The sequence below is a fragment of the Larus michahellis genome, chromosome 9 (genome assembly GCF_964199755.1).
Source record: "Larus michahellis chromosome 9, bLarMic1.1, whole genome shotgun sequence".
In the NCBI taxonomy this organism is placed as follows: domain Eukaryota; kingdom Metazoa; phylum Chordata; class Aves; order Charadriiformes; family Laridae; genus Larus; species Larus michahellis.
The window spans coordinates 28,425,240-28,447,354 of NC_133904.1; the positions used below are offsets into that span (position 1 = coordinate 28,425,240).

Genomic DNA, 22,115 nt, shown 5'->3' on the forward strand with positions numbered 1-22,115 from the left:
TCCAGTCCCCTCAGCATCTTGGTAGCCCTTTGTTGTCCCCTCTCCAGCAGTTCCCTGTCCTTCTGGAACCAGGGAGCCCAGCACTGGACACAGCACTCCAGATGTGGCCTCCCCAGGGCGGAGCAGAGGGGGAGGATGACCTCCCTCCACCTGCTGGCCACACTCTTCTCGATGCCCCCCAGGATGCCATTGGCCTTCTTGGCCACGAGGGCACATTGCTGCCCCATGGGCATCCTGTTGTCCACCAGGGCTCCCAGGTCTCTTTCCACAGAGCTGCTCTCCAGCAGGTCACCCCCAACCTGTCCTGGTGCAGGGGGTTATTCCTCCCCAGGTGCAGCACCCTACACTTGCCCTTCTTGAATTCCATAAGGTTTCTCTCCACCCAGCTCTCCAGCCATTTGATTGTGAACACTCTCTGTTGCAATGCAGTTGCACGGTAGGACCTGATTTGGAGTCTCCTCATGCCAGCAGCTGAACCCAGCCTCCAGCCCGAGGGCTTTCATGCAGAGTGGCACCAGCACTACTGCAGCAGCGGCATCAGGGAACCGTTGGTGACTGCTCACAAGATGGGGATGTGGACCCCAAGGCTCAAAATGAAGAAGAATACAGGATCACAGTGCCGGGCTGAGCAGGACCTCCGCCCCACCAGCAGCCCCCCGGGGAGCCCAGCAGCTCCTGGCTGAACAGAGGGAGCCTCCATACACCACCTGGAGAGATCATGCCTCAGGGAATTGCAGGTGCTGCCTGCTCCTGCTGGGATCTCCATGCGGAGGAAGGCTTCAGCCCGAAAGCACCGTCTCCCACAGAGCCGGCAGCTTTGGCAGCCTTTTGCCATGCTGCAGGGACTCACCAGGACCAGTCATTCCCGGGCTCCCACCAGCATTCCCAGTGCAGGCTCTCCCCACCCCGAAGTGGTGGTACAGCACGCTGCTGTGCAACTGGCCCATGTCACCATCAACAGCTGCCGGTGGACATACACGGAGAGGCGGTTGTCACCGCTAATGTCAGCAGGGCCCTCCCACACCACAGCGCACCACCCGCAGGATCCCACGCAGCAGCCGTGGGGGCACCATCCCCTTTAGGAAGCAACTGCTGTGATTTCAGCATGGCGGCTTATACAGGCCCAGGGAAAAGCAACAGGAGGCCATCCACAAAAACAGGCTCTGGCTCGGCCAGGGAACAGTGCTAAATGGCAAGTTAATCATGCCACTCACCTGCTACTATCCCGAAACAGCCTGAGGAAAAAGGAGGTTTGCAGGCACAGCGCCCCCAGTCCATCCCAGAAGGAAGGGGACTGGTCCCAGTTGCAGGAACAGCCTTTCCAGCTGTCCCTGTGCACTGAGCTGTCACACCACACAGTGCAAAACATGCATTTTAACCTTGACTCTTCTGGTGGTGGTACAACAACCATCCAAGTGCGGTAGGAAAACACCAAAGCCCTACAGGGGGATACCCAAGCCGCTGCCGCTGGCAGCCGGGGACCAAATATTTCCTTGGAGACGCGGGGGCCAGCACTTGTGCTGCAGCACTGAGCTTGCCACAGCACCATGGACCGAAAAGGGTCCTTCATCTCGCCTCTCATCTGCCCCAGCACCTGTAACGACGACTGCATTGTCATTTCCAGTGCCATAAGCTACCAATGGCATTTTTCACGGCTGTTGGTAAAACCACCTTTAATGAGTCAACAATGTGGAGCAGGGTCTCGGAGTGATACTTTTACAATTCCAGTGAAAAGATGGAAAACCATGCCGATCTCTTCAAAACCAGCCAATCCTAGAAAATGCAATTTCGCTCTCTCAGGGCATTCGTGTAACTTTGCCTTTTACTTTACTATTGCTTTATCATCTTCCAAAAAATTATTCCTAAGTCACAGCTCCCAAATCAAACGTCCTCCAAATTTATTTTACCATGTAAGTTAACTGAAAAAACGCACATTTAGCAATAACTTCATTGCTGTATGGTTTCCCTCGTGGTTGCACAATATGCAAACGCATATTTTAGAACAGAACAAAACCCACTCAAGCAGAGCGAGCATGAAAGAGTCACCAAGCACAATCGCACAGCATACAGCACCCAGTAAATTCCAAGCACTTTGCGGAAGATGGGATATCTGTCCTAAACAGGCAAGAAAACCAACTCTCACTGCCCTCGAGCCAGGAAGACTAGAAAGGTTATTCCATCTCCAAAGACACCGAGCATGTTATCTCATAAACACTCTTTATGGAAATACAAGCATACACTCCGTAGATCAGGGAGGAGAGAAAGGAAAGGAACGTTTCCAGGATTGCTGAGGCATTGCTGCCGGCCTTGGTCGGTACCAGAGCTCCCGACACAGGTTTCAACGACGGGGGCTATCCGGGGCGTAAGAGGCTTTCAGATACTCACTGGAGAACAATTCATCCCAACGTCTTTGCAGCAAATCACTATCCAGTTTGGAAAATTAGAAGTACATCAACACGAAAAGAGAGCTGGAAGTGGCAGATGAACTCATAATAGGTTAACAGAGAATGAATGTCAATCAATAATTTAGAGTCACACTGTAAATGGGTAGCTGGGAGCAGGGGCTCTTCCAGCTATTGCAATGTCCCTTTTGAATATAAATACCGGCAACTATTACACAGATGGCTCCACACTGGGTACATTTTAGCAAAACAAATTATGCAGTTTGTACATCGTTGTTTGGAATGTTAACTAACAAGGTAGAACAAAGGGCTATAATTTAAGTGATCTTTAAATTTTGCAATTTTTTTTTTTCTTTCTGATTTTGTTCAGAAGGGAATTATCAAGCAATCTGCAGCCTGTTACGCGTCTACACCGCTGAAAACATGAAACAGTTTCAGTCAACTCGGTCTTGTGGAAAAATAAGTTCTCATCACAAACAGAAAGAGACTGTCAAAGATGCAGCTCAGTGGCCACAAACAAAACCCAGAGCTACATGGAGATGATCTTGAAAGTTACCATGTTAAAAAGCTGTACAAAATAAAGGGGTTTTTTTGAAACTGCAGTGGAAAAACATTTTTACAGAAAAAGCTGTTAGATGAAAGCACCAGGGGCTATTAATGCATACCTGATACTGCAGCATGCTTTATTTACCTTACAAAGTATCCTGAATATAAGTAGAGTATAATGCTCAAAATACTACACAAAAGTTAATCCTGTACTCTACAGGGAGACAGCTGATAAATCAGATTAGCGAAGCAAACACAGCACAGGAGATGGAGACGCAGAGTGAGACGAGATGAAGCTTGGCCGACAGTATTTCTGCATCTGGTCCCAGCGCTCCTCTGCCGGGAGTGGGCAGGGTGCCCGGCGCGGCAGCACCAGCCTCTCCAGCACAGACCCCCGCACGCCGGCAGGTTTTTATCTTATCTCATGTTCATACCTCCTCTGGAGCCTACCGACCGTCACTCCTGCGACTCGCAGTGTCAGGGCAGTCACCTGCCCGCCGTCCCCCACGCTTCCTGCAGTCCTGGGCAGCCACGCTGCGGGCACGCAGATGTCAAGGTGAGGATCATTCATTTGGAAATCAGGAGCACGTGATTATGTTAAACTGCAGCCCTGTCTATACCTGCAGTACCAAAAATACAACCCCTTGCCATGCCAATCAAAGCAGCGCGTACGGCGGCTGGAAGAATGCTGCCCACCTAGCGTGGCTTGAGGTCACAACCCGCCTCCCCCTTTCCCAGAGATGCCATGTTTTAGGGCCTGATCTGCAAGCACGTCCCATGCCAGCTCACAGACTCCCCTTTCCACTCAGAAAACAGGCCAGAAAAAATTATAAATAAATAAATAAATAAATAAATAAATACACCACCCCCCTGCCCCATCCCCGGTAACCTTCATATTTAAGATACTGTAGGAGAAAAACCTGAGAAATGCACGCATGCCTTCCGCTCACGGTTGCTCTGACGGCAAGTGCACAGCTCTGCCCTGAGAAAGAATGCCAAATAACAAACCTCGTTATCTTTCTCAGCCTGCCAACGGAAAGCATGGCATGTCCTAATCTGAAAGCTAGATGCCTCTGCAGCCTTTCTGGTCCATCTAATGAGGGGATACAGAACGGCAAAACCAGCTTTATAGTCGCAGAGGGAGCAGTTTGGATCCACTAAAAGCATGAGGTTCAACTTCATTTATATTTATTAAGTTTGTTTCTAAGCAATAGGCCACAAAAGGATGCCTGAAAGTACCTGGCATGTTTTAGAACTGCAGAAATAACCCTACTTTGGTTTTAAAGAGATCCTTCTATAACATAGAAGACTGCAGAAGGAGCTCAACTATCATTGCTTTTACTCTTCCAGCTTCACGCTCTATGGCACAGGGGTAGGAAAGCCCTAATCTGTGACGCTGCATTAATGCCTACTGTACAAGAAAGTTGTGAAAGTCAACATATGGCTAGATATTATTTATTACTATTAAGAAAATTCAATTAACACAACACTGTAAATAACAGGAAATAATCAGATTGAAAGTGTAGGCAGACAAAGCTGGACTATTCATTACTGTACGTCGCTAAATGGGATTATTCACTCCCTGAATTACCTGGGAAACAGCTTTCCACGGCAGAAACGTCTCCTACCATTCAGCCAGAGTTCTGTACTACCTCTGCAAAGGTTTGTGTGCAAGACCCAGTGGCAGGTCATAATGTGCTGTTTTGAAGATATTCAACAGCGGTGATTCTTCTGCCGCTGTTTGTTTTTTAACATTGTCCAACGTTATCAAAACAAATGCTAGAGGTTGCCACTCGAGAGCTCCCAAGCCCACTGCAGTCTCAGAACATCAGGGGAGTTCGTAGCTACATTGAACCAAAGGCTATTACAAGAAGATGAAAGGGAAAGGATGAAGAATACAATCCTCATTATCAATACAGGCTGGGGGATGATGTGATAGAGAGCAGCCCTGTGGAAAAGGACTTGGGGGTCCCGGTGGATGAAAAGCTGGACATGAGCCAACAATGTGCACTCGCAGCCCAGAAGGCCAATCGCATCCTGGGCTGCATCAAAAGAAGCGTGGCCAGTAGATCCAGAGAGGGGATTCTGCCCCTCTGCTCCGCTCTGGTGAGAACCCACCTGGAGTACTGTGTCCAGCTCTGGAGCCCTCAGCACAAGAAGGACATGGACCTGTTGGAGCGGAGCCAGGGGAGGCCACGAAGATGATCTGAGGGCTGGAGCCCCTCTGCTGTGAGGACAGGCTGAGAGAGTTGCGGTTGTTCAGCCTGGAGAAGAGAAGGCTCCGGGGAGACCTTCCAGCCCCTTCCAGTCCCTGAAGGGCGCCTACAGGAAGGATGGGGAGGGGCTGTTGGCAAGGGCATGCAGCGATAGGACGAGGGGCAATGGTTTTAAACTAGAGCAGGGGGGGTTTAGATGAGACATTAGGAAGAAGTTCTTTCCACTGAGGGTGGTGAGACACTGGCCCAGGTTGCCCAGAGAGGTGGTGGAGGCCCCATCCCTGGAGACATTCAAGGCCAGGCTGGATGAGGCTCTGAGCAACCTGATCTAGTTGAAGATGTCCCTGCTGACTGCAGGGGGTTGGACTAGATGGCCTTTAGAGGTCCCTTCCAACCCAACACATTCTGTGATTCTATGATAAGAATATTGTGACACCAGAAAGCAATATATTGCAGGAAGGGCCCTTTGACCACACCACAGCCGGTTCGTTTACAGGTGCCTTTGTGAGAAGAGATTTGCTTAAAAAAGCAGGACGTGGCTCTCCAGGAGTCCCCACGCAGCAGTGGGCATGTCCAGGAGAACCCACGCAACCTGATGTTCAGCAACCAAGTTCTGACCTTATAAAAATATTTGTTGAGCAAGAGGTACATTTATTCCTTTTCATTTTAGGTGCAGAAATAAAAATAATGAAGGAAAGTGATGTGGAGAGGCTTCACTATAATCAGTATATAAAAGTGCCACTGCATACTGATAATAACATCCTTCACATCTGACATTTTATTTCTTTCGCAGTGGTATTACGGAACTTAAAAGCCAATGCGTAATAAGGAAAGCAATAATAAAAAATGAAGTTTAAATCTGTGAAGATTCTTTTAAACGTTTATGAAACAAGGGTTTTAAAATCTATCTATTCAGGCTCGTTGTTGTCTTAAAAATTATTACCCACAATGTTTTTGTTCTGCTTCCCTTTTGAGCGGCAGAAAAGACTTTGATATTCTTGAAGAGAGGTGCAGGGTACTATTTTAACACCATGCTCTAACGCTTGCTTTTTTGCTATTTGTAAAACAAAGAATGGTCCTAACCTTCCCAAAATAAAGGCACATCTTTGTTTTTCCCAGTTACTGAAAACAGTTGCATTTGATTTTTGAGCTTGAAAAAAGAAAAAAAAAGGGGCGGGGGGGGGGGAGATAGAGAGCCCTGTCAGTGTAAGATGAGATGTTCTTCCCCCAAATCGCAAACTATCCAGGGTGGAATATCCCTGGCATTTTTCATTGCCTAAAGTAATTTTTCACAGTCACAAAGCAATGTTTTGAACATTTCAAATCTGGAGCCGAACGCATCAGTGCTTTGAGAAATCTCACTTCATCCTCTATTACTTAAGAGTAATGCCTCCTATTCACTCTCTGAAGAAGTCTGGCGATCAAACAGAATAACGATTTCCAGCCTTTCCACTAGAAAAGACCAACACTGCTGCGAAACCTGTCTGTACGGATTTTAAGTGGTTACAGCAGTACGTCGTTACAACAGAGCACGAGTACAACGTACAACAGAAGTCAATGTAAAATTGCAGGTCGAGGGAGGTGATTCTGCCCCTCTACTCTGATCTCACGAGACCCAACCTGGAGCACTGTGTCCAGCTCTGGGACCCCCAACATAAGAAGGACATGGACCTGTTGGAGAGGGGCCAGAGGAGGCCACAGAGATGCTCCGAGGGCTGGAGGCCCTCTGCTGTGAGGACACGCTGAGAGAGTTGGGGGGGTTCAGCCTGGAGAAGAGAAGGCTCCAGGGAGACCTTCCAGCCCCTTCCACTCCCTGAAGGGGGTCTACAGGAAAGCTGGGGAGGGACATTTTATGAGGGCATGTAGTGATACGATGAGGGGTAATGGCTTCAAACTGGAAGAGGGGAGATTTAGATTAGACATTAGGAAGAAATTTTTCATTGAGGGTGGTGAGCCCCTGGCCCAGGTTGCCCAGAGAAGCTGTGGCTGCCCCATCCCTGGAGGGGTTCAAGGCCAGGCTGGACAGGGCTTGGAGCAACCTGGTCTGGTGGGGGGTGTCCCTGCCCAGGGCAGGGGTTTGGAACTAGATGATCTTTCAGGTCCCTTCCAACCCAAACTGTTCTATGATAACAAAATAGGCTTGGGACGTGCCGTGAGAGCCCTGTGCCTGTACTACACCACATACGAGGGGGCAAAAGCTGCTGAGGACTTTGGTCACAGCCCTGACCTACCTGTGAGTTTGCCAACCCAACGGTGCATCGCCTGGATTTGGGATCACCAGGGCTTTGGGAAGGAAGCCAATGCATCTCCTGCTTGCTCCTTCATGCTAAACCATCCAGGCACACCAAGCCCTGGGATACCCACGCACCCCATTCCTGCCTTGCTGCTCACTGCCTTTCCGTCTGTTTCTCCCCAAACAACAGTCTTGTTCCTTTGTTTTTTTTAAACAATGTTTAGGAACAGAAGGGTCAGAACTGAAAGACACAAACTCATGGGACATATTGATCTTCTGCCTTCTGGAACACCTCACATCATTGTTCTGCAGTTTGGTCTGGCTGAGTGGGGGAGAACTTTTATCATCCCCATTTTTCCAGATGGGGAATGAGCCACCAGGAGCCTCAGCTCCTCACTCAAGGGCACACACATCCGTTTGCGCAAACCTATGAGAAGGTTGACTCTGGAGCTCCCAGGCTGACATCCAAACCCTTCAGCATCTGGTCCCATCAAGGGAAGGACTAATGCCCAACTGACTGGCCATCTTTTGACACAAAGGGACTGAAGGTTTTGCAGATTTGTCCTGTGCTTTTTGTAAACTCAGCAAATTAAGTGGGGTTAAACATTAAAACCACAGTGTTAAAAACTTTACAGTTCTGTTGCTTTGGTTTTTTTAGTGTGTAAACTTTAAAAATATCTCAAGTTTATTGAAACTTAAATGGGCAAACATCATCATTTTTTCCTGACAGCAGTTTATTGGGATTTTACTCCATATTTTTTGGTTTACCCATTCAAAAATTTTAAGTTACTCTAGAATTCATTATGAATTATTCAAAGTATAGAAATAATTCTATTAAAGGCAAAAGGGCCAGACCAGTTCTGAGTTAACCTGTACATCAGTGTATCTAAAAATAAATTGTACCTGTGATTCACACTTGAGAAGAATTTTTAAGGGCAGCGAGCACCTCCTCTCTGCCCTCTTGCCACCGAAAAGAAGAAAGTGGTGTAACCAAAAAAACCTAGCTCTTTAACTTCAATCCTGGAAATGTAAACTGAAAAAGTAACATTTGGTGGTTATCCCTTTCCAGTGCTTTCCCACGTGTACTCAGTTTGATTAAAGCCCAGGGTAAGAGGTGAAGAGATCATCACTATCACATAGGTGTCTGTGGTTTGTGCATCACTTCCACATCTACAGCAGCATCTGCAGTGGCAGGACAATTTCTGCGAGTAGCAAAACACACTGTGGCAGCGCTCTCCTCTTCCCATCTGCCCTAATACTGAGAAGCAACAGTTCGCCTTTCACTGCTTTGTCTGAATTTTTTTTTTAAAAATCCTAATATAGCAGCATTTAGACAATGCTTTGTCTAAAATGTTTTTAAAACATTTTCAACATCTGGGCAAGTGGGAAAATATCTTCCTATTAAAACACAGCAGATCTGTCAAGGGACCTGCTGCTTTATTGACAACCGAGAAATCCCAGGGAGGCACTCCAGCAAACCCACCCGCTGGGGGACACACAAGTAACTGGGAGCAGAAGAGGGGCAGGCAAAGAACCTCTTCGGAGAAGGCAGGCCTGAATCCCTCAGTCACTTACAAATTTTTCTGGAAAGTTTCCCCGACTACAGATCCGCCTCTCTTCTTCGCAGCCCCACGGATACGAACAAAAAGGAAGTCTGAATTGCTGTCACCGGGGTTTATGGGAAGTTATTGTGCTGTATTATTCTAGGTCCTAATTGGATAATCTTTCTTACAGTTGTCTCATATGGCAGAGCGTGCAAAACTCCAGTGTCCGACTGCAGGATTATGAGATTCAAAGTCGTGGAGTTTCTTCCTGAAGCTACTTACATTGACCACTAATTAGGTTAGCATCATCATTTTTCCCTTGCTAAAAGTAGATAAATATCAACCCAGCAAGCAAACAAAAAAAGTAAAAATCCATCAACCCAAAAGAAACCAAGATATATTTAAAAGGTTACATTTGTCTTGCCAGCTTAGGTGGCTGGCAGCGAAGACAAGCACTTTTGACAGTCTCTTTTTAAAACCCCCAGAGTGGATAATGGCAATACTCAGCTCACCACACTGGCTGTGCGTGAACAGTTCCTGGAGCGCTTGTGTTGCTTCAGGGTTCAGTAAAAAGAGCTACTCCACATCCCAGACTCGCACGGGAAGGTGAATGCATCACTTCACGCTTCTCAGAAAAGCTACATTAACTCTTAATTTATGTGGCCGAAATCCTGAAAAAAAAAGATTAATTAGTTTTTGTTAATCCCTTTCACTCTGTAAGAGATTGTGGGCAACCAAAGTTGATCCTTGGAAACATCCAGTGTAGGACTTGGCATGGCACGTTCTGCTGTAAGAGGTAATTAACCTCTTACAGAAGGCATCTTTCGTCATACTGAATCACAGATCAATTCGAAAATTAAAGATTTTGGCAGTGGATAAAACCAGCACCAGCAAGACCCACAGACATATGCTGTGCAGGTAGCCGACTGGAAATCCCACTGGTTTGTGGTCTCTCCTTGGGTCAGCACTGAGCAGCAGGCGGGCTACGGCTCTGCCAGGTTTGGCATCGGGGCCTGGGCCACCCTCAGCAGAGGACAGCAGGGGGGCGATGGCAGCCGGGGGAGGCAGCAGCCCCATTGCTGCAGGAGGAGAAGGAAGCGACAGCAGCAGTTCAGCTCAACCCAGAAATGCCACTGCTCTAATGGATTTGGGAGGGGAGGGCAGCAATACTCAGGAAGCAAAAATGCAAGGGCAAGACTTTCAAATGTACCTTAAAAATGACTTAAATCATAGAATCATAGAATGTGTTGGGTTGGAAGGGACCTCTAAAGGCCATCTACTCCAACCCCCCTGCAGTCAGCAGGGACATCTTCAACTAGATCAGGTTGCTCAGAGCCTCATCCAGCCTGGCCTTCAATGTCTCCAGGGATGGGGCCTCCACCACCTCTCTGGGCAACCTGGGCCAGTGTCTCACCACCCTCATTGGAAAGAACTTCTTCCTAATGTCTCATCTAAACCTGCCCTGCTCTAGTTTAAAACCATTGCCCCTCGTCCTATCGCTACATGCCCTTGCCAACAGCCCCTCCCCAGCTTTCCTGTAGGCCCCCTTCAGGGACTGGAAGGCCGCTATAAGAAATTTTAAAAATGTAAAGCAAGAAAAAGAACAAACATACCCCATTCAGGAATTCAAAGTTCTTTGTAATGGAATTTTTCTTTTTTAGTTTTAACATTTACCCCGCCTATATAAGCTCATGATCAGCGTTTGATTGTCTTTTTACATCTCCTGATTTCAAGGATCAGACCTCAGGTCTGCAAACCCTCAGCCCCAGGCTGGCGGCTCTTTGTACATCCAGCTGCCCACTATCAAGTCACTGAAATTTGTCAGTTGTCACATACGAGGAGTCCTTGCAGCACACCAAAGCGCTGCTAATGCAAGCGCTCACTTTGAAGGACCCTACCAAATGTCAGAGGGGTCGGTTCCTGTGGCTATGCAGAAATGGGAAAGTTACACCTTGCACCATGTAAATCATCGCCTGCCACTAGAACGAGCAGCACCCGAGCAGCAGGAGCTCTGACGTCCCCTCCGGGCCTAAATGCAACTCTGCCAGGTAGGGAAAAGTAAGGGCGAATGAGAAACGCAGCCACAGCGTGGCAGAAATTAGAGGTGTTACAAAGAAAAATGATTTGCAATGCTTTTGTTTCTTGTAACAGAACAGTCTATTTTACATTAAAAAAAAAACAAAACAACCTCAACACATTTCACTTAAACACTGCATGATAACTCAACAAAATGCTGAAGTACCCCAGAGGAGGGGCAATTTATACAAGCAACTAAAGCACCAGGACTTCCCCAGACATTCACATTAAGCTAAAACCTAATGTTAAACAGAACAAAACAAAAACAAAACAAACAAAAAAAAAACACCCCACAAAAACCCCAACCAGAAATCTGGTAAGCGGGTGAGGCGATAATTCATAAAGACAACTACTAATTTTTGCTATGATTCACTCAGTGAGTAACCCCCCCAGCTGCGGCTCTCCAAGCAGCAAGGAAAAGTTGATTAGGGTACAAAATAGCTGCATGATTAAAGAGGTTCCTAACGATGCTGTGGGATCTGCAAGCACAGAATTCCGGGGCGAGGAAGGCCCACGGCTGTGGATCATCCGCCTGCTCATCCTCAGGGCAGGCAAGGAGCGACGGCCGGTTTCCGCAGGCAGGTTCTGCCAGAGCCGCTGCCTGTGCTCCCCGCAGGACCGGCACCGTGCCATCAACACCCCTTGTCTCAGGGTTGCTGCAAAGACACCAACTGACTTTTGGGTATTTTACCACTCCCCTGCTGTGGTGTCACATTAATACTTATGTAAATCCCTCACCTAAGGAGGGACTGAAATTTTAAGTCACATACAGATACTGACTGACTGCTCCCATCAAGCCTACCCAACAAAAGGCTTTTCTACTCTTAGCACTATTCCAACGCAGTAAGCACTAAGCTTTCCAAATTCACTTTGCTACATAGATATAGCTTGTTTAGGGCATACAGGCTCCAAAAGTAATGGTCACACAAACAAAAAGACGGTTTTTCAGTAGAAAAGCATTTAGAGGGGACTGGAGCACAGAGCTGGCCTCCCCAGTGTGGAGCTGCCCCAGAGCCATGCCGGATGTCTGACCTCTGCTGCAGCAGCACCACCACCTGCAGATCTCATAACTAAGCCACAGCAGACATCCAAAACCTCCTCCTCCTCCAACCCTAACCATTAAATCCTAAGAGATATTCGATAGAGGTGCGTGCGCACGCACACAAGAAAACAGTATACACAACTGAAAAGAGTCCTGCTACAGATCATACAGATCTAGAACAGGATTTCACTGAAGCCAACTTTGCTACTGCTACTTATCTGAATACACAAAGTTGGGGGGAGGGGGAGGAAATATGTAAAAAACCTTTAGAGACCTGTTTATTAATCCATCACTGTAGATACTGCGTATGTTACTCCGAGTCTCTTCTTCCTAAATTGCCTGCTGGTAACAATTCCTTATGCCCAAAGCATCCTGAACGCAGCAGACGTCCCTGGGAGCCTCTGCCCCTCTCACGCAGGTGCCGTTTCCAGCACAGCTGCAGCTGCTTTGAGCCAACCCAGAGTCCCAGCACAGCACCAGCCACCTGCCCGCCCACCTGCCCAGGTGGTTTCACTTGCCCGAGCATTTACACCTGAACACCAGGGGTAATGAGCTGCAAAGGGACCTGCTGCAGCCTGGGCTGACAGTGGGGCAGGAGAAAATCCAGACACAAGCTACATTTGCAATTTTAGAAGAAAAGAGGTAGTCTGATGAAAACAGGGAAGGAAAGTTTGTGGGTTGTTTGGTTTTGTTTTTTTTTAAGTGAAACAATAATCTTTTAGCATTCTTCCTGCAGAGAAAGCCGCCTATGTGCCTGCATAGCTAGGGAGGCAGACAAGTAGGAAAATGAAGTCTTTTATTTCTTGTCTCCTTCTCAGGGTCAAAATTCCTTAGTACCAATTTGTAAAACGAAGCTGGGAGTTTGCAGCCCTCAGGATAATCGATTAGCTGACAAAAGTGAAATCACATCTTCCAGATTCGCTCATTAACAGAAGTAGTGCCTATGTTAGAGAAGGGTTTACTTCACCTAGCACTGTCAGCAGGCAGCCCCACATCACCCCTGTCTTCAGAGTCGGGCCTTGCTTTGGCTTGGGTCAGAGGAAAAGCCAACTATGGCCTATCACTTCTATTCTTAAGACTAAAACTCCCGTTTGCTGAGCTGACACACATTCAAGAATGGCACAATTATCTACATCAACAAGACAGCAGGAAAAGGAGCTGCAGACACCTTCGAGCGCAGGGAATTGCACCCCTGGCATCTCTTCAGGAGCGCTCTCTTCAGGCTCGGGCAAATGCCACGGGGAAGGCAACGCAAGACCCTTTCCCATCAGAGCCTCTGGCCAAGAACTTCAGCTTCAGAGCATCCAAACTGGTGAACCAAACTTAAAAAAAGACATCATCGGCAAGGAGAACAGAGTGCTGCTGCCACCGTCTGTCAGAGGCACATTGCGAGCTGGGACAGAGAAGTGTCCCAGCAAGAGTACAGCTCCAGGGCACGAAGCCACCACATGCAGGCTCCTTGGTAGAAGGAGCACCAGCAAACAGAAGACAACTGCTGGGCACAGACTCCTCCGTACCACTGCAGGCAGCTGGCATGGGCACAGAGTCCTCACCCAGCAGTGGGCAGAAGGTATCTCCAGCCAGCCTGGAACATCATGGAAACGGAAAGAAAAAACTTCCAAACAATAGTTCCCATCCCCAAGTAGGAAAGTTGAGCTGAGCTCGGGGATCGCAGAGGCAGAAAGCTGTTCAGACAAATATATACAGAAAAACCTGCAGTACAGAAGCCAGCCCTTACGATGACTTGAAATCAGGACATGGAAGAGGGCACCAGAGGTCCTGCCCTGCCATGGTCTGCAGGCTAGAGGAGGGCGGTGGGAGAAGGAGAGAGAAAGGGAATGGTGTAAAGGTGAGCCTAAGAGGCGTCGCAGAGCAAAACTTGGTGCCCAAGATCCTATTCAATACGTATAAGCACAGCCTGACCCACAGGTATGGTCCCTGCACCGCTTTGAGTTCTCACTGCGACGGCACACATGGACACCCGCTCCTGGGAGACAACAGCAGCAGCTCTTCCCATGGCAGAGACCGCCGTGTCTCAGCGCTCACGCCAGGGCAACACTTCAGTCCCAGCCATCCTCTCTGGAGTGCTACAGCTGTCACATCCAGTCTCACCAAGGGCAGCTTTGTGGCAAGTTTTTAGAATCTAAAAATAACTCATAAATTTTCCTAATGTCCTTTAAAGGATGTGGTAGGGTCGCGCCATCTTTCAAGCTGCAGTGCACAGTGGATGGAAGGGTTCCATCCCAACCTGATGGGCTACTGGGGAGGCATCTCCACCAGCTGAGCAGGGATGAGAGAGGAAGGGAGACAGTTACTTACCAAAACTCAAGGGGAAAAACTTCTACCTGGGGCGAGGAAAGAGCTTTGGAGAAGGCTAACTGCTGGGACAGCCGTGAGAGGTGACCGCAAGCCAACCCGAGCCAGTACAGGAGGAAAGAGAAACTAACAGAACACCCTGCTCGCAGCTGGGCATCACCATGCTGGGCGGGCACAGGGGGAACGCCAGGTGGTGGATCCCATCCCGCTCCTCCACTGCGCCCTGCGTGCCTGCGAGGAGGCAGCTATTGCAAATGCAGAGATAAGCACGGAGAGGCAGAAATATCCTTTTTCTCATCTCCTGTCTCTGCTGTGACAGAACATTCGTGCTTTTACTGAACAATTTACCAGTATCGGTTGAGAAGGCGAAGAAGCAACTCAGAGTGGAAGGAAAAACTGAGCATAGAGCCAGCTGGAAAAAAGATTTCCATAAAGCTAATTTTTAGCCAAAGCCCTTTTTTTCCCCCTCCATGTACAAATCTCTGTAGGAGACTTCAAATAGTAATCACTCTAATGAATTAGTCCATGGGAGAAGAGGCAAACATACGCTCCAATACTTGGCCAGCTCTAGCTGATATACTCTCCAGAAGAACAATACTTAGCATTTTACACTAATGGCTTGCATCCAGTAACTAATTAATCCTCTCAACGCAGAGGTATATGTTGGGTTTTTTTCCTTAATGTAAAAGGGGGGAAAAAAAAAAAAAGCGCACTGTCTCATGCCAGTCTGCAATGACAAAATGTTCACTGCTTTACCAGAGAACAGGAACGCTATTTTAGGGCCTGGTGCTGCGGGTTTGCACTAACTCCACACTTCCTCTGAAAGATGGTATTCGCTGAGAACCAGAGCATCGTGGTTAACCACTGCCGGTCCCCTAGAAAGCCAGATGTTCAACAAGAAATTAGCTCCCTTCAATCCATTCCCGGAAACGAGATTCATAGTCTCGTTTCTCTTTAAGGATGATGATGTTTATTTCCCCAGCAAGGTCTAAATTAAATTCAAGCACATTTGGAATACGCAGCAGCATCTATCATGGTGGCTTCCCAGCCAAGTGTTGATATAGTTTATAGTCTTGCTGTCAGAAAATATTGCTGCATGCCCATCAGGAGGAGACTTCAGCTCCATCCCTGAGGCAGGGTATTCTCTGATGGCCAGTATAGCTGTGCCTCTGCAAAGCTCTGTGCGCAGCCTGCTTGAAGCAGCCAGAAGAGGCTTGAGGCTCTTGCCCATGGCTTGGGCAGCGCTAAAACCGGTCTTTGCCTGGCAGTACAGCAGGACTGCGGGGAGCAAGCAGAGGGGACGGATTTAGATGCTGTTTCCAGGGCAATAAGTGGCTTCAGTGTCACAGAGCGGGTCACATCCCCAGAACTGGCCCATCATTAAACATCACAAAACCCCCACTTTTGGCTCCCCATGAAAATCAAGCTGACCCACTCTGCTGCTTACGCCCAGGCTGCTGTTCAAGGAGGTCATCAGAAATGGGTTAAAGACCCAAAAAAGACAGCAGCTCATGTCTCCAACAGAGACTTCAAGAAGCCCCCAGGGGATTGCGTGTCTCATGCTCTTACATGTATGTCCCCAGTGGCAACTAAATGTTTTATTCTTCTAAATGTTTAAGAGCAGGTTTTAGGGCTTTATATTTCTGACGCAGTAGTTGTTTGAATATAAAAGCACAGGCCATATGGCACTTCCTAGGATGCAATTCACTTTCAGTGCAAAGCTGCAATGAATTTAGGTAAATTTTCATGAATATGTAAAAAGGTGATTTTCAAAGATGCACAGACTGAGTTCATAGAAAATATCCTTCTCGGCCAGGCCAGGCAATGACCATCAGGCAATGACTCACATCCTGCACGCTCAGGTTGGCATGAATAGTTTTCAGCCCTCCCGTATGCGAAGTGAATCAGCAGAAAACTTGCCAAATTGCACCAAAATCTAATGCAAGTCACACTCAGAGTTACAATCACGGACAGCGAATATTAGATGTGTACCCTCCTTGGTAAGAAATTGTTACCATCGTAAGTTTGTTGTGCAAACAGCTAACATCTTGAGAAAATTCCCCTAAGGTCAAAAACTGAACAGGTACAAAACGTTTCCAGTGTTAATGTGTTTAATACCTCAAAATCTTCATTATAAAACCTCTTCTTTCTTTCGCCCAGATCTCGCTAGAACAGGACACAGGACCGGAGGGTTTCAGAAAGACAAAGCATGCTCAGAACAGCTTGGAGAGCAGATCCCAACAGTCGTAACCCACCACCACACTGTGCTGCTCAAGCAGTGCGTTGACATTTCGCTACTGGCGGGGAAGCTGGCCGAGACCACACAATTTCCAGCGAGCACTGCCCAAAACTAACAGGTTTACCAAACCCGAAAGCAACATCCACCAGTGCCTTACAGTGAGAGCAATGCATCAGATACCACCACGCAACAGAGAGAGAGCATCTCTCCACAGAAGACCTGAGTGCGAAGGCATAATGAATTCTATCCCAGGACAACACCACAACTCTCTCTCTGAGCAACCCCAGCTTTGAGGTGAGAGAAGTGCAAGAGGTATGCTGGGATTCAGGCAGGGAGGCTGGGATAGGGTTGGGATACCTCTGACGCCCTGCTGTGGACAGGTGAGCAGAAAGGCAGAAGGTGGAAGTAAAAGAGGATGAGGAGTGAACACAGACCAGGGACGCCCCGTGGTGTCAGACAGCACTTGGAGAGGAGACACAAAAAAGAAACAGCTAAAGAAGGTGCAGACATGAACAAACCTTTCTAGCAATAAAAGTGGGGGACAACCCACCAAAATGGACAGCCCCTCCAAAAAAAAACCCCAACAAAAAAAAAACCAAGACCAAAACCCCAAACCCAACCAGACAAAAATTAACAAAAACAATGCAAAAAAAAAAAAAGAAAAGAAAAGAAGAAGCTGAAAACCAGCCTAGAAAACCATAGAGCCACTGACCAAACTCACTCAGGATTATTGTGTATAAAACCCTGCGACCCTTGAAGCCACATTATTTAAAGTTGCTTTGCAAGTCTATTACAAAAAGTCCGTGCAGTTACCGACTGAGGACAACTTATATCTTCAAATGATTGTTCAAGCACACCATTACTCCACTGACAGTTTTCCAAAAACTACAAACCTCTCAGTCTCAAACTGGGAAATCAAGACAACGAGCACCGACGCCTTCAGAAGCAAGGCCCCATGTATGTGGAGGAGAGTGTTAAGAGTACGTTAAGAAGTACAGCCAGAAAAGTGTGTGAAATGATGGCAAAGATTCTGCTGGGACCTCCTGAAAGTGAGAAAGATTAGAACCACGGCATCAGGTGGAGGAAGAAGGTAGAGATTTGATATAAGAGGGATGAAAGGACAGCCCACCCTGACCGGTACCGCTGGGAGAGTCAACAGTAGCTGGAGTGATCCAACAGCCTGACCAAGAGCTCCCTTCTTTCTTCGCTAATGAACTGGAAAGGTTTTCTCTTGTGCACGTAACAGTTTCCACGTTTTGAGCAGAAGCAGAGGGCTCTGTTCCAATTGATCTACCTTGCTGCCTGTTCTAGTAAAGAAATGCAACATCTTTTGCCAGCAGCTGAAGAGGTCACCATCAGAAGTTAACCTGCATCCTGTGACTGCTTTAATACAAACAAGACTACTGTATTTTGTATTTTTTTAGCATCTTACTGAAGCCAGCATCAAGGAGGAAACTAGAAGCAGGCACATGGTTCGCTTTGCTCACATCTTTCTATCAGCAGACGCCAGCGCTGATCAAGATGACTTCATCTAAGGCAGTCCCTCAGCTGGCCCAGACTGATAAACTGCCCCCATGCACTGGATCCTTGAATCATAGGAGCATTTGACAAGGCTTCAAAGTCACTTCTTAGGCTTTGCTAGAAACTCTGAATTAATTTTCCCCTCCTCTGCGTAAGGAGAAGTACTAATTCTTATTACAGATCCAAAGAACCATCACAGGATGAATCACCTAATGAATTACTCAAGTATTTCTCTGCAGATGGCCCCGCTTCCTACCACAGCTCCCCACATACTGCTCTATTGCTTTCTCTTTGTGGCTTATGCAGTACTATAAGCCAAAGCACAAGTCCTGGTATTCCAAAACAAGATAATAGAAACATCAGTAACTGCACAAACATTGCATTTCACCCTGCAAATGGCTTGTACTGCCCTGTACTAACCCCTCGGACGCTGCTGAAACATTTACTACACAAAGCTCAGCCAGCCATAACTACGAAAAGTTCAGCCAACCCTAGAGAGCTGCATTATAAAGTTTTGTGGTCATACAGTTCAAACACGATACGCTTGCAGGCAGCCATGCAAAGCCCAGCTGGAATCCAAGAAGGAAACCTTCATCTTCTATTGCGGTGGCAGCTATGAAAACCACAGCCATAGCCCTTGCCTGCCCTGGGTTTAAACCAACAGGTTTAACTAGACTTGTTCTACCCCATCCACCCTCAACTGTCCACATTCAGCAACGTCTTCTCATTCAACGCCAAAAGAAAAGCAGGTTCCCTTGCACAGAAAGAATAAGCTTTGCCCAGCGGCATTAGCAGGCTCTTACCACTTCCACAAGCCAGCACAAGAGGGGCACACCATCCTTGGCATGCTGGCTCCTTTCTGTTTGTAGAATTAATTCAGAATGCCAATACGGACCTGATAAAAAGGCACGCTTTCTTCCACTTCTACTTTCAGGACAGCATCTCAGAACGACACCCCCTCAAGGCAGCAGAAATGAGGGATTTTAATTTCAGCATTACATTATTCAGAGGAAAGAACAGCCAGAGAGCAGCAGGAAAAGCTAGCAAGAATTACACTAGCTAAAGAGTATTTGAGCTGGTAAATGCAGACAAGCGAAAAACAGGTCATTGGGAAAAATAAAAGCTAAGGTGCTACCTGGCAGATATTCCGAAACCATGTAAAATGGATCCCAGAGCAGTGTCAAATTTGCCACAAGAACACAGCAAGTTAATGTAACAGCTATAAATACTAATGCGGAGCACCTTCTTCTTGCTTCTTATCCAACAGGCCAGAGAAGACACTCCAAGGAGATGTCAACCATGCTGATTTGTGATGTTTTGGGCATAAATAATGAAACTCATGTGAAGAGAGTCTTAGATCAGAGTAGTCAAATAAGTATGGACTTCAAGAAATAGTCACTCTGAGTCCCTGTGGAGTCATCTTCCCCCAGAGGTTCCCCAGCTCAGTTTTTGCTGCAACCACATAGACTGACACAGATATTTATACTCTTGACTACAACATCTCATATATAAGTAAAGTGACTGCTCTCAAGGAGCATTACCAAAAGCAGTGAAATGCATGTCAGAAGGGTATGTGGCTCATAAGGAGCTTCTGCTTAAACGTGCAATACAACAAAAAGGCACCAACCCCTGTTCTAACAAGCTGCAGAATTGCATCCAGGACCCACTAACATCCTTGTGATACACAGTAATCCTAACAGCAGCTGGCACACTACAAACAGGATTGCTATTAGCAGGGTGGACACAGAAATGGCACCCAATAATCCGGTTTCAATGACAGGACAGGGCTGTCCTCTCCTACCTGCTTAACATGAGCCAGCAGTGTGCCCAGGTGGCCAAGAAGGCCAACAGCATTCTGGCTTGTATCAGGAATAGAGTGGCCAGCAGGAGCAGGGAAGTGATGGTGCCTCTGTACTCGGCACTGGTGAGGCCTCACCTCAAGTCCTGTGTTCAGTTCTGGGTCCCTCTGTACAAGAAGGACATTGAAGTGCTGGAGCGTGTCCAGAGGAGAGCTACCAGGCTGGTGAGGGGTCTGGAGACCAGGTCATATGAGGAGAGGCTGAGGGAGCTGGGCATGTTTAGTCTGGAGAAGAGGAGGCTGAGGGGAGACCTCATTGCCCTCTGCAACTACCTGAAAGGAGGTGGGAGAGAGGTGGGTGTTGGCCTCTTCTCCCAGGTCAATAATGACAGGACCAGAGGAAATGGTCTGAAGCTGCAGCAGGGGAGGTTTAGATTAGATATTAGGAAGAATGACTTTACTGAACGAGTGGTCAGGCACTGGAACGGTCTGCCCAGGGAGGTGGTTGAGTCACCATCCCTGGAGGTATTTAAGAAACGTCTAGATTTGGCACTTCAGGGCATGCTCTGAAGGGCAGAGATTGTAGGTTGGGGGGGGGGGGTGCTTGTTTGGTTTTTTTTGTGTGTGTGTGTATGGTTGGACCCGATGATCTCAAAGGTCCTTTCCAACCATGAAGATTCTATGATTCTATGATTCTACCTGAAGCTGTGCCCCAGCACTGCCTCACCAGCTTGTCACCATGCCTCCCACCAGACATTCCATTTCTCTCCATCCATGGGAGCTGCTTGTATCAACAGTCCTTAAACTGTTCCAGCAAAACCAAGCCTGCTCAGCTTCAATCGTCCCCTTGTTAAGGGAGCTCACTCAGTGCTCCTTCAGCCCTTCCACCACAGGGTGCCCAGGCAGAAGCTCAGTGTAGGCAGCCGCTCGTCACCCGTCAAAGCTGTCAATGCAGAGGTTGCAATCCTGATGTAGCATTGGCATGTCTCGTAACACCTATCTTTCTGATTAACAAAATTTCAGACATTCTTTAATAAAGGAAGGTTTAAGACAATGAAAATTAATTAATCTTCAGGAGACAGTCTTTGTCCTATTTTTATCCCCACCGTGCCAAGCCATTTACGTACCTCCAGACCTCTGTAACCATTTGGAGGTCTCAGTTGTCCTCTGTAAACCACAGAAAGCACCACTGTTAGGTCTGTCTGCGGTCTTTGCCGAGGTGTTCTGCTGTTAATCGACCCTCCCTCCCCGTCACAAAAGTGCTTGTTAACAGTAGTATGCTTGTTTTGCTTTTTCTATAGGGCTGCATTTAGACAGGTTGGACAGTTTTCTAGTTTTGCTTCAGCTTTTCTTCCGACAGATGCTTTAATACAAGTTACCTCAAAACTGACAGCCTTTCCCCAAGGTGCAGCACGCACAGCCGTGCCTTTACCCTTCCAAGTGGATTTCTCTCCACCCCGAGTTTTTGCGACGCAGCCTCCAGCCCAGCTCAGCTCGTCACTGCAGCCTGGCCTTTCTCGAGCCCTGTGGCAAACCAAAGAGAGAGAGGGGACATGTGCAGGTGCCATCCCTGCAACTGATGATCTACAAGAAACTTTTTATGCATCTTTCCACTCTTACCCACCCCTCCCACCTCCACATTGGCTCCTGGGATAGATCCTCGGGAAGCTTTTCACCCTGCATGCCTTAATCCTATTTGGGCTTTGCCCTGCAGCCCAGTCTCCAGAACTATAGCGCACAAACAGACAGTTAATCTCTCTCTATCACTTGAAAACCAGTCATAATTGGTACAGCCATCAATTATTAAGTAGGCAAAGTGCTAATGTTTGCCTATAAGTGTATTTTACATACGGAAATATAAAACAGGCATTATTATTTCATAGAAGTGTAATGATTTTCTCCTCTTTCACCAGGTGTCAGTACCAGTGGTTTGGCAAAAAGTCCACCAGCAGATATATTCTAAAAGGCAGAAAGAATAACATTACAGATGCAGCAAGGAGAGGACAGTACGGGCTGCGTAAAGTTACCAGCATTTCAGCAGGCAGTGAAAGGCTGAAAGATACAGAGCCAAAGAAATAACTGCAAGGGGATCAGCTGGGTATAATAACCACCAGAAACGCACCCGAAGCAAACGATACCACACAACTGATAGGAGGTGATGGAGGGAAGAGACACTTCAGTA

General features: G+C 47.5%; 1 protein-coding gene across 5 annotated transcripts in view; it reads right to left on the bottom strand.

Moving 5' to 3' along the window:
• The window catches only part of HTR2C (5-hydroxytryptamine receptor 2C), a 260,631-nt gene that overhangs the window by 181,668 nt on the left and 56,848 nt on the right, over window positions 1-22,115 (bottom strand). The window contains exon 1 of one of the 5 annotated variants that reach the window (XM_074600894.1): window positions 9,454-9,474. The exons of the other annotated variants lie outside the window; for them this stretch is intronic. The gene's annotated coding sequence lies outside the window, so the exon portion shown is untranslated. Of the gene's footprint in view, window positions 1-9,453; window positions 9,475-22,115 lie in introns of those variants that run through there. 5 annotated transcript variants of the gene reach the window in all.